This window comes from Pelodiscus sinensis, chromosome 2 (assembly GCF_049634645.1).
Source record: "Pelodiscus sinensis isolate JC-2024 chromosome 2, ASM4963464v1, whole genome shotgun sequence".
In the NCBI taxonomy this organism is placed as follows: domain Eukaryota; kingdom Metazoa; phylum Chordata; order Testudines; family Trionychidae; genus Pelodiscus; species Pelodiscus sinensis.
In genome coordinates, this window is record NC_134712.1 from 233,901,390 (window position 1) to 233,911,760 (window position 10,371).

At 39.6% G+C, this 10,371-nt stretch overlaps 1 long non-coding RNA gene across 1 annotated transcript in view; it reads right to left on the minus strand.

Annotated features, from left to right (window-relative positions):
* Positions 1-9,936, minus strand: part of LOC142826852 (uncharacterized) — a 70,365-nt gene extending 60,429 nt beyond the window's left edge. Inside the window, exon 1 of the long non-coding RNA XR_012901119.1 lies at positions 9,772-9,936. This is a non-coding gene — a long non-coding RNA (uncharacterized LOC142826852). The remainder of the gene's footprint in view (positions 1-9,771) is intronic.
* Between the last annotated feature and the right edge of the window lie 435 nt (positions 9,937-10,371).

Here is a 10,371-nt window from a genome sequence, read left to right on the forward strand (position 1 = left end):
GAAGTGGTTTTTAAGATCTTCAGTGACAGGCAGTAGAGAAACACAAAGTATCAAGATACTTATTAGAAAAGTTGCTCACCTGCAGATTTATTCTGCCTTGCACAAGACATCCCATGCATAGAAGAAAATGAATTAAACAACGTTGCTGAATTGTTAAATATATTGAACCAATTTAAAGGCAGCAAACAGGCCTGGAATATGCAGAAAGCCAGACTAGAGGATATGATGGTCTGTTCTGACCTTAAAGTCTACTTCGAAGTAGGGAGGCAAATGAAGCATACTGAAGTTGCAAATCAAGCCCAGGATTTAAATATGCTTGATTTGCATGTTCCGGGCTGGTCGTCATTTTAGAAATTTGCCATTTTAGAAACCTCATTGCAGGAGGAATACCAGCTAATTCTAGATAGGGCTTTAAATCGGACTCCTGTTTCACTGCTGCGTGTAGACGCGGGCAGTTACTCCGGGCTAGTGAATTTCTAAAATGGTGACTGGCCGGGAACATGCAAATCAAGCATGGGATATTTAAATCCTGGGCTTGATTTGTAACTTTGGTATGCTTCATTTGCCTCCCTACTTCGAAGTAGGGGGCAAGTGTAGACATACCCTATAAGTCTAGGCATGTGGCATAGAAAGCACTGAGGCAGCTGAGCCACAGAAGAGAAACACGGCATGAAGTGCACCAGTGGCACCAGTGAGCCACAGGCATCAGCTTTGTGTGTGCTCCAGAGCACGAGCACCTATGCAAAGAAAAAACAAGTGGGTACTCCACACTCACCAACAGCCCCACTCATTAAGTTTCCCTCTTCTACCCAGCACCTCCTGTCCTGTGGCAGACCCTGCCACCAGCACTTCTTCCTCACTGATATCAGTTGTTCAGTCTACAAGAGACACTGGCGGAGCTGGGGAGGAGCAAGGGCAGAAAGAGGTTGGGGGCAGCGGGGACTGGGATGGAGTGGGGGGTGAGCACCACAGGGGCAGTGGAAAGTCGGCACCTCTGCCAGTGGATGTTTTGGAATTCTTTGTTAGATGAGACAAAAGACCATCCCTGTATCTTTGGGTACGTCTAGACTATATGCCTCTGTTGTCAGAGGCATGTAGTCTAGACATACCTTTTGTGTTCTAGGGGTGTAATGGGGCTAAGTACACCCAGTGAAAATCTGTACTAGCCCCAGATCATCCTAAAAGGGCTCTCTCTTCCTTTCTTCCTGGCCTCCCTGAATCCAACACTGCTCCCTTGCCTGAAGCTGGGCTACCCTTTGCAGAAATGTGATTCACAACTCATGTTTTCCTTTAGAAGCCAATTCTCATCACTCTGTTTGGAGCAGGAGTTTCTGTCATATGCAATATTCAGATGACTGTATAAAATGTTTATTTCCTTGCTCAGAGTTTAGAATGTTTACATTCCTGCACAGGGAAGCATAAAGGGAAAGATACATTACTAGCATTCGCAAAGTAAACCTACACATGTTCTGTGCTGCGATTCCGAGAAGGTTTCAGTGTTTCAGAGGAAAGGTAAAGGAAAATAGGTTTGTTTCTAAGGCAATAAAATTTTATTTGGTTCCTTATTTTCTTTTACATTGGCTGTTATTGCACCGAAACTCATCTGGCATTTACCGGATGATAAAAAGGGCAAAACAAGCTACTCTTTCCTGGGAAAAGTTGTAATAGTTTAAATCAACCAGACCTACTAAGTAGACTAGAAATAGACTGGAAAATAAGTCCTTCCAAATGCATGCATATTAAGTCCTAGTATTTAAATAAAAGGGAAAGTTCATACTGTGAACACCTCTGGGCTGGAATCTGATCTAATTTACACTGGTGTAAATGAGGAGAAACTCAAGTAAATTAAATGGAGTCATGCTAGTGTAGGCAGTTATCAAACTGGTGGATAGCAGAGTGACAAAAAGCAGCTTAGAAGTGAATAAAATACAAACAAATGAGAAATGACAGTTGGTTGGGAGCAGCTCTCCAGCTTTCAAAGATAAAGAGTTTTCAGTGTTTACCTAGTATACAGTGATGGGTATTACAAAAATACAATAGACGGGTTAGAGGAGATTAAGCAGACAGCTCTTCTATAGTGGTTTACATCTCTGAACTACTGTACAAACATTAACTGTTGAAGGGCAAGCTTGCCTCCTGCCCAGCGCACCCAGGCAGGGATGTAAGGGAGTGGCTGATAACATGGGACATGGAACTGCAGGCAGAGAGCAGGCTCCATGGGGTTGCTAGTGCCATTGCCATGTAGGTAAGCACTGCGGACACTGAAAGGGAAGAGACAAGCAAAAGTGGAGAACAGCCAGAATCCAAACAGCTCCCTCCATGCACCAGTCAGCAGAACAGAACTGCATAGAAAGGAAACAAATAACCTGATGGACCTGGCATGTGGCACATACAGATTTCACATGCCCAAAGCAAAGAGGGAACACAGTCTCAAATTGTGACTCTGTATTAGTAACTTTCAGGAGTATCTGTGTAAGCCACACAACTAGTGGGGTCCTGAATGAGCCCCCACTTGTAACCACTATCTGGCAGATTTGAACATAGGACCTCTAGGCTACGTCTACACTGGCCACAATTTCCGGAAAAGCCATGCAAATCAGGTAAGTCAGGATAGGGAAATCCGCGGGCGATTCAAATATCCCCCGCGGATTTAAATAAACATGTCCGCCGCTTTTTTTCCGGCTTGGGGAAAAGCCGGAAAAAAAGCGTCTAGACTGGCACGATCCTCCGGAATAAAGCCCTTTTCCGGAGGATATCTCTTATCCCTACTTTGAAGTAGGAATAAGAGATCCTCCGGAAAAGGGCTTTATTCCGGAGGATCGCGCCAGTCTAGACGCTTTTTTTCCGGCTTTTCCCCAAGCTGGAAAAAAAGCGGCGGACATGTTTATTTAAATCTGCGGGGGATATTTGAATCGCCCGCGGATTTCCCTATCCTGACTTACCTGATTTGCATGGCTTTTCCGGAAATTGTGGCCAGTGTAGACGTAGCCCTAGAGTTTACTGTAGGAACTTCAACAGCTTGAGCTATAACCCCACCTGGTTCGTAGCTTAGGTTGTAGAAGAGCCTCCCTTGTTCTTATCTCTTGCTGTAAGTGTTCTAAGTGCCATTACATGTGACAGTGAACCACACCCATTAGGCTCTTGGGGTGGCACAACTAAGTACCCCTACTTACTCTTGGCACATTGTAATGTTACAATAAACTCTACTTTTCATAGCACACATCTGAAACAGTAAGGCGGATGGCTGCAGTTGAGAGGGAGTAGAAATCATCTGGAAGGAAAAGTGGGTGTGAGGAGAGGCTGGGAAGGAGAGGCTGGAAACAAAATTTATGGAAGATGAACCTGAGGTTTCCAGGGTATTGAAGTAAATACTGAAATGAATGGGACTTAGTAGACAATATAAACACAGAAATTGCTAACCCTTTCCATTATAAAATATTTTGGGTCTCTTTTCTGGTCACACTTCCTGTGCAACCTGAATAAAATTACACGGAAAAAGATGAGACATTTCTTTAGCCCGAGGGCTTTCGCATTGCAAAATATCAAAAGCCTGCTGCAAACAATAGATACAACCTTCTGTTCAGTTTTCACTGAGTTACACACTGTTAAAAATCACCCTTTCCCTTTCTCGCCAAAATACTAACTGAAGACATTGCCATCCTAAAGCTGAATTCATATTGCAAAAGCAGCAGCAGGATGGACTATATGGGAGTTGCCAAAGCAGTTCCAATAGCAGCAAGGAGAAAAGAACTAGGCTTTTAGGGCTTCACCTTAAAACTCACATATGGCCTCGCCAGTGTATTCTGCCCATACTGGAAGTGAAGCATCATATGAGCAGGAATTCCTCCAATCCCAAGGATTGTGGGGAAAAGAGAGAACCGAATAGGCTTCACGATCACTGTATCTCACAATATAACACATAATTACATAACCATTTACTATACTTACCCTGTGCACTGAATGAGGCAGGGTGGATGCAAAAAGGGGAAGAATTAAGGTTGTATGGTTATGCTAAGTGCAGAATATAGGTCACTTCACAGACTGGGGTTGATGAGACTGAATAACAAACTGAAAAAAAGTTACAGAAAGTCAAATGCTAGCTAGAATGGAACATTGAACCTCTGAGAAATCACTATGAAGAAGTGTTGCAGAAAACAAAGACCGAATGACTTGGAAACATCTGAAAACTACTATTGAAGATTAACATGTAGGGAAGAAAATACTAGCTAAGAAAAACCCATGGAAAACAGATGAAATCACTGTTTCGATGGAAGAAAGAAGGAAAATGAGAAAGCACAAAGATCAGCATAAAATAAAAAGGAATTTTAAAGACTATATAAATTAATAAAGCATAAATGCAGTTTAGCCAAGTCTTAATGGCTGAATGAGACATGCAAATAAGTTGAACTGGATAAAGAGAACAAAGTAAGATGTTTCAAAAGATAAGATCCTTTAAATACAGAAGAAAGGTGATTAATATTACTCAAAAGAACAAAAATGGACAATATCTGACAGACTCTAAAGATAAGAATGAGAGACAGTAATAATGTAGCAAAGAATTCTAAGGTGATAATAGGCCTGAAAAACCTCATTTAGAGATCAATCAGGTAAGCTCACCAATAATGAATGAAGAAATAATTGAAATAATATCACTGACTTTATTCAGTATGGATAGCAGGTGTTTGATTAAATGAAGAAACACAAGAAGTTGAATGTAAAATGAGTGAATATGTTTTCTATGTTGATGACAATTCTGTTGTCTAAGTCAGGTCTGATGAAGTTACTGGAGATTTGTAACACTTCTGCTGCTCAGGATTAAGGGTACCCCCGCTCCTGGCAACGTCTGGTTGTCAGCGCAGTTGCTGGAAGTTCATCAGGTGGTCTGACCTGCAACCATACCAGGCAGCTAAACAGCAGTTCAAGTCCCCACCAGAAGGTTCTGTGTTAAATTACAACTGTGAAAGATGGACAATCAAACAACTATAATTCAGAAACTACAAACCCTAATATTATGGTGTTATAGAAAAATTCTGAAATACTAGATAACATAGATAGATCACTTAACCAATGAAAGTGTTGGAGATGAAAGGAACACAAGAAACCATACTTAGAGGTTTTATGAAAAGATTCAATTTGCAGGGCACATTTTAAGAGGTTCAGCTAAAGATGTATGTTTATGAGCTCTGGACAGGACAGTTGATGTCAGAAGAGTGTGAGGCAGAAAAGCACCTTGGATGGGCAATGCAATATCCTAAGTAGACCAAAAGAGATTTGCAAAGAGATTAACAGAGGATGGTACAAAATGGGCTACCCTGGTTGCAAACTCACAGTAATGGGGATGCCAGACAGAAGAAAAAGCTGGAATTTCCTAACTTTAAATGCTTTGACCTTGCAACCAAATGAATATTAATTTAATAAAGATTTTTGTACGTGTCTCAGTCAGGATCAGAACCATTGGTGAACGGTGCTGTACCAACAAAGAGAAGACAAAAACCATGTAGAAGACCTTTTAGTCTAAGGCAACCTCAAATGAGCTTCCGTCCTTAGACAGAGACAACGTTTTTTTGAATTAAATGTGTTATGCCACATGAATGAGACCATAACTTTGATTTACTATGACTATGTTCCCGTAGCAAAGCTTTAGAAGCAGCCAACAACCCAACTCATGATCAAACTTGTGAATACCCTCCCTTTCTCTCTCTCTCTCTCTCTCTCTCTCACACACACACACACATACACCCCTCTGCACTGTTACATGTGATACTGTGAACAATAAAGCCCCTTTCTTTGCCCTTAAAGAAGAACATGATAGCTACTTATGGCTCTTACCTAACTGTGAATACATCTGATAAATATCAAAGAACAAGAAACATGCCAAATTATGAAAAATGGGTATTTGGCTATAATTGCTATAAGACAGTTTTTATGCAGCAATAAGCTGTACATAAATAGTGTTTCTAAGGATCATTTATGCTTTGAAGTATCTGGCCAAATCAGAGGTACTGCAAACCTGCATTGTTCCCATGGAAGCACCTAGAGATATTTGTGGATCTCCTGGGTTGGCAGGCTGTACCCATCTACTATTTCACTCCACTATAAGATAAACCTTACAATTGCTTTCATGGTCAGTTACCTCTGATGATCAATGCAAAGGGCCCAGTGTCCTTCCTGTCTTTTCATTATCATTATTGTAGGGAACTTGTTCTCCTCTCAGATATCCTTGGCTCTTTATTCCACTATTCTGTATGCATTATTTTACATGCAAGTCACTGCATAAAGGGCCATCATCTTATGGAGAGCACATCATAACTGAAATCTACTGGTCTGTATGCTATAAAAAGCTAACGTCTGCATGTTTCTTGTGTTCTTCTGCCAGGATACATCACCTCTGATCCTGTGCAGAATGCTTTCCCAAAAGAAGGAGAACAAGATGTAGCTCTACTGTATATATATTTTAAAAAATCCCATGACTAAAACCACAAAATCTCATTGATACAGACATGTGATGAGACAAGATGCTGATACATACAAGAAACTACAATAAAGAAAACAACAAAAACATTGCCAAAAAGGAAGAAACAAAGATACTTAAACCATCCCTATTCAAAGATGGGTAACAAAAAATGAAAACAAGATAGCTACTCTCTGGCTTCCCGCACTTGGAGCCCTGCAGTTAAATACATTGATCTTATCTTTCTTCAGTTACATTTGGCATTCATTTTACTCATTAACTGCTAAGACAGATTCAACATAATCTAAGCCAGTACATGGGCTTTAACAAAGAGCTTCCTAAGAAGACTTGATTTAATTAGGGGACAAGCTATATTATTCCACCTTAATGGACTTCCTATTCTAAACAACATGCTCTTGTTTTTCTGCTAATCATGATAACCCACCTGCTATTTATATGTCTATAAACTGTAAGGGCAAGTATTGCATTTCTAAGATATTCTTTATTAATTCATATTGCAATTCTTTAATATTCAAATAATCAGGGATAACACTGAAAGCCCACTGAAGACAGGGGGAGTCCTTTCATTTACTTGAACAAGCTGGGTTAGGATTCAGTATAATTCATTGTATGCAACCTAGCAGTGAGTGTCAATGTTACAGGTATTCTGTATGAAAATGAGATAGTAGATACATATGTACAAGAGAAGGGCCAAACCATCAGGAAATTGTAAGATCATTGAATATGAGAAACAGAGAAGTGTATGGTCAGGGCATGTAACTTGCCCAAGTTGTTATTGTTCCATGGCTGTTTGGTAACTTGTTTTGATGGGGCATTCCACTTCCTTTTGTCAGCAGCTGTTTGGCTCATAATCACATGGTATTTGCTTTAGTTAATAATATCCTTAATGGCAGTGTAGAGACCAAGAGTTGAATGGCCTTTTAGACTGATCTTGGTGAGGCAAGGTAACTAACAACTTGAATAATACAGCAGAGTTCACTTTCATCCCACCACTCCCCTGCCACTGCAGCTGTTCAGTGGCTCAAAATGCACATTCATCAAAACGGATTGTTCCATTTCTGTGGTAGTTCTGCAGTGGTGGTGTTTCCCTCCATTCTGCAAATGCTATGAGTAACTGGATTTTTCCCCTCTATTTCCTTCTCCCATGCATTTTTTCTACCATCTGCAAAACATGGCACAGATTCTGTTCTTTGTGGTTTAAGAAATGAAAGAAGCCTTTGTCAACAATTATTTTAGCTTACATCTTGGAGGAAAAGCCAATTTTAAAAATGCCTGATAGTAAACATGATTGCAGCACATTATGTAGGCCCAATCCTGTGACTTTTCTCATGTGACTAGTTCCCATGAGGTCCATAGGATTAACAACATGAGTGGGCTTTATCTTTATGCCAAGAACTGTATGATCATATGATTACATGCAGTGTATAAGGTAAGGCAGATATTTAGCCTAACGGAGTTAGGGACCAAAATTCAAGGGGATTTCAATAAGAATTGGGCTCCTAAATTTCTTAGCTGCATTTCAAATTAATAAAAATAGCTTGCACACATTACTTTGATTTTAACTGTATGAGATTATTTCCATTATCATTCCCAATGGACTTTGTGTATTGCAAATCTGTGTAGTGTTTTGTTTTCCTATCTGTATATATAATGTAGAAGATGATAGTCGCTAGACAGATAGGTGGGCTAAGGTATGATTTCTTAAAATTCGTATTAGGTCAACAGCACAATGGAATATCACTTGTCAAACAAAATACTATACAGAAAAGATTACTGACTGAAATTCTCTTTCATGAGTCTATCTCAAGGATGGTAAAGTGCGAATAACTACCCCAAAGATTTGCCTCTCATGAAATCACGACAGGCAAAAAAAACCTATTCTGACTGCAATAAGAAACATAAATATGTCATAGGTTGTACGATATGTTAGTGTCTAGATAGTCATTTAGGACACGTTTAAACTACATTTCAAAAGAACCTATACTCCTTGAGATGTACAGGGTTCTTTCGAAAAAGGTTTTTTTTTCAAAAGACCCCTGTCTAAACTGCTGTTTCTTTTTTGAAAAACCCTTTTTTGAAAAAGCGCTCTCATGCAATTATGCAAATGAAGTGCAAGATTTGTAAATCCACGTTTCGTTTGAATTTTCGATCGGCCTCATTTAAATTCCTCTTTGGAGGAAATTCATAGCATTTGAGCCTGAACCAAAGATTCTAGAAGTCAAAGGGAGTTTTTCCATCAACTTCTTCAGATTTGTATCAGTCCCGTAGAAAGCTTCTATCTGTAAGGGAACAGGAGTTTTCTTCTGGGAATCAAGAGTTCATCCAGCTAATCTCATGCATTGCACCTAACATACAATAGCTGCATGTCACTTGTAAATGACATGTTAATTTAAATACTGAGAAATAAGCACTTCCTTAATCCTTTTCAGATTAAAGATCTACAAACCCTCCTTGCCACCAGACTTTAACATGCCGATTTTTAGAGCAGTGACCACTCATGTGATCCTCCATATATGCTGCAGAGTTACCTACTACTACATCCTTAACACTGCTCTAAAAACCAGCATGTAAAAGTCTGGTGGCAAGGAGGGTTTGTAGACCTTTAATCTGAAAAGGATTAAGGAAGTGCTTATTTCTCAGTATTTAAATTAACATGTCATTTACAGTATCGTATATGGCCTATAACCTACAAAATAGATATGATGCTTTATTTCAATGGGACCAGTGCAAATGCAAGTGTATTTCTGTGCAGAACTCTATTGCACAAAGTCCTGCAGAGAGCAGCTTGCAGGTTCAGAATCTGTCTGAGCAAAAGTCTTATAAGAATAAATGTGCCTGCCTCCAGTAATTTCCTCCCAAATGCAGCCCTAAAGCGTTTGGTTTAGAAAACGGAATGTTTAGAAAATCCAACTATTATGTCTGTGATTTTTTAACTCCTCCTTTGTTTGAGTTCTCAAGTGTAAACTGCACTTTTCTCTTAAAGTCATATTTTTACATGGACTATATCTGATTTTACCTTTATGTGAAATGAATTAAGGCAACAGATACTATTTATTTTCACATTCTAATATCTTCTCCCACTGCCTGACTTGCCTGGGATAAGATTAGCTTTTCTCTTGTTACCTGTCAGCCAATTTTACTTCTTTCCTTGGGGCATATGGTGACATAATGCTGCTTTCCAAAATGCAGCATGGAGAAAATTGTATTTCTTTCCCATGCCCCCATTCTTCAGATACATATGCATTTGGACATTTGTTTAACCTAACGATTTGAAGTGAATAATGTGTTTAGATCCTTACCCCATTCTTCTTTAAGCTGCTTCTCCATAAACAGTAAATGCCAGATCTCTGTTTAGATGTTTCATGCAGATGTGTATTTGCCATGCCATGCAAACCTGTTGTATCACGATTTCCCTAATCTTAATGCTAAAGCAGCATAGTGCCAAGGTGCATGTGCATGCAGGCGAAGAATGTAATAAGTTGCAAAGTGCCAAAGGAAAACCACAGGGGGAAGAAAAAATCAAATATTTTCAATAAAAGTACACAGAGTGCTAGAGGGGGAAATCTTTCAAAACCAAGTGTACTCTACTCAAAATGTTCAGACATGGGAAAATGAGTAGTATGGATTTTGACAGAGACTAAAGCAAAAAGTCTTGAACTACGTTTGTGGAGTAACTCATTAACTTTTTCTCCCTGTTTTGATAAGGGAAAGTTATGTGAGTTGTTGCACTACTGGCCTTTCACAGCTTATGCTCAAGGTTTAAAACTACCCCTGCTCAGCTTCCATGAATCTGAAATCTTCATTAGAATGGTTATAGTACATCAGGGAAAGAAACTAAAATATGCATGGCTCCAACCAGCCTTAAGGCTTTCACACAGAGTGTGTCTAGACTACAGGGT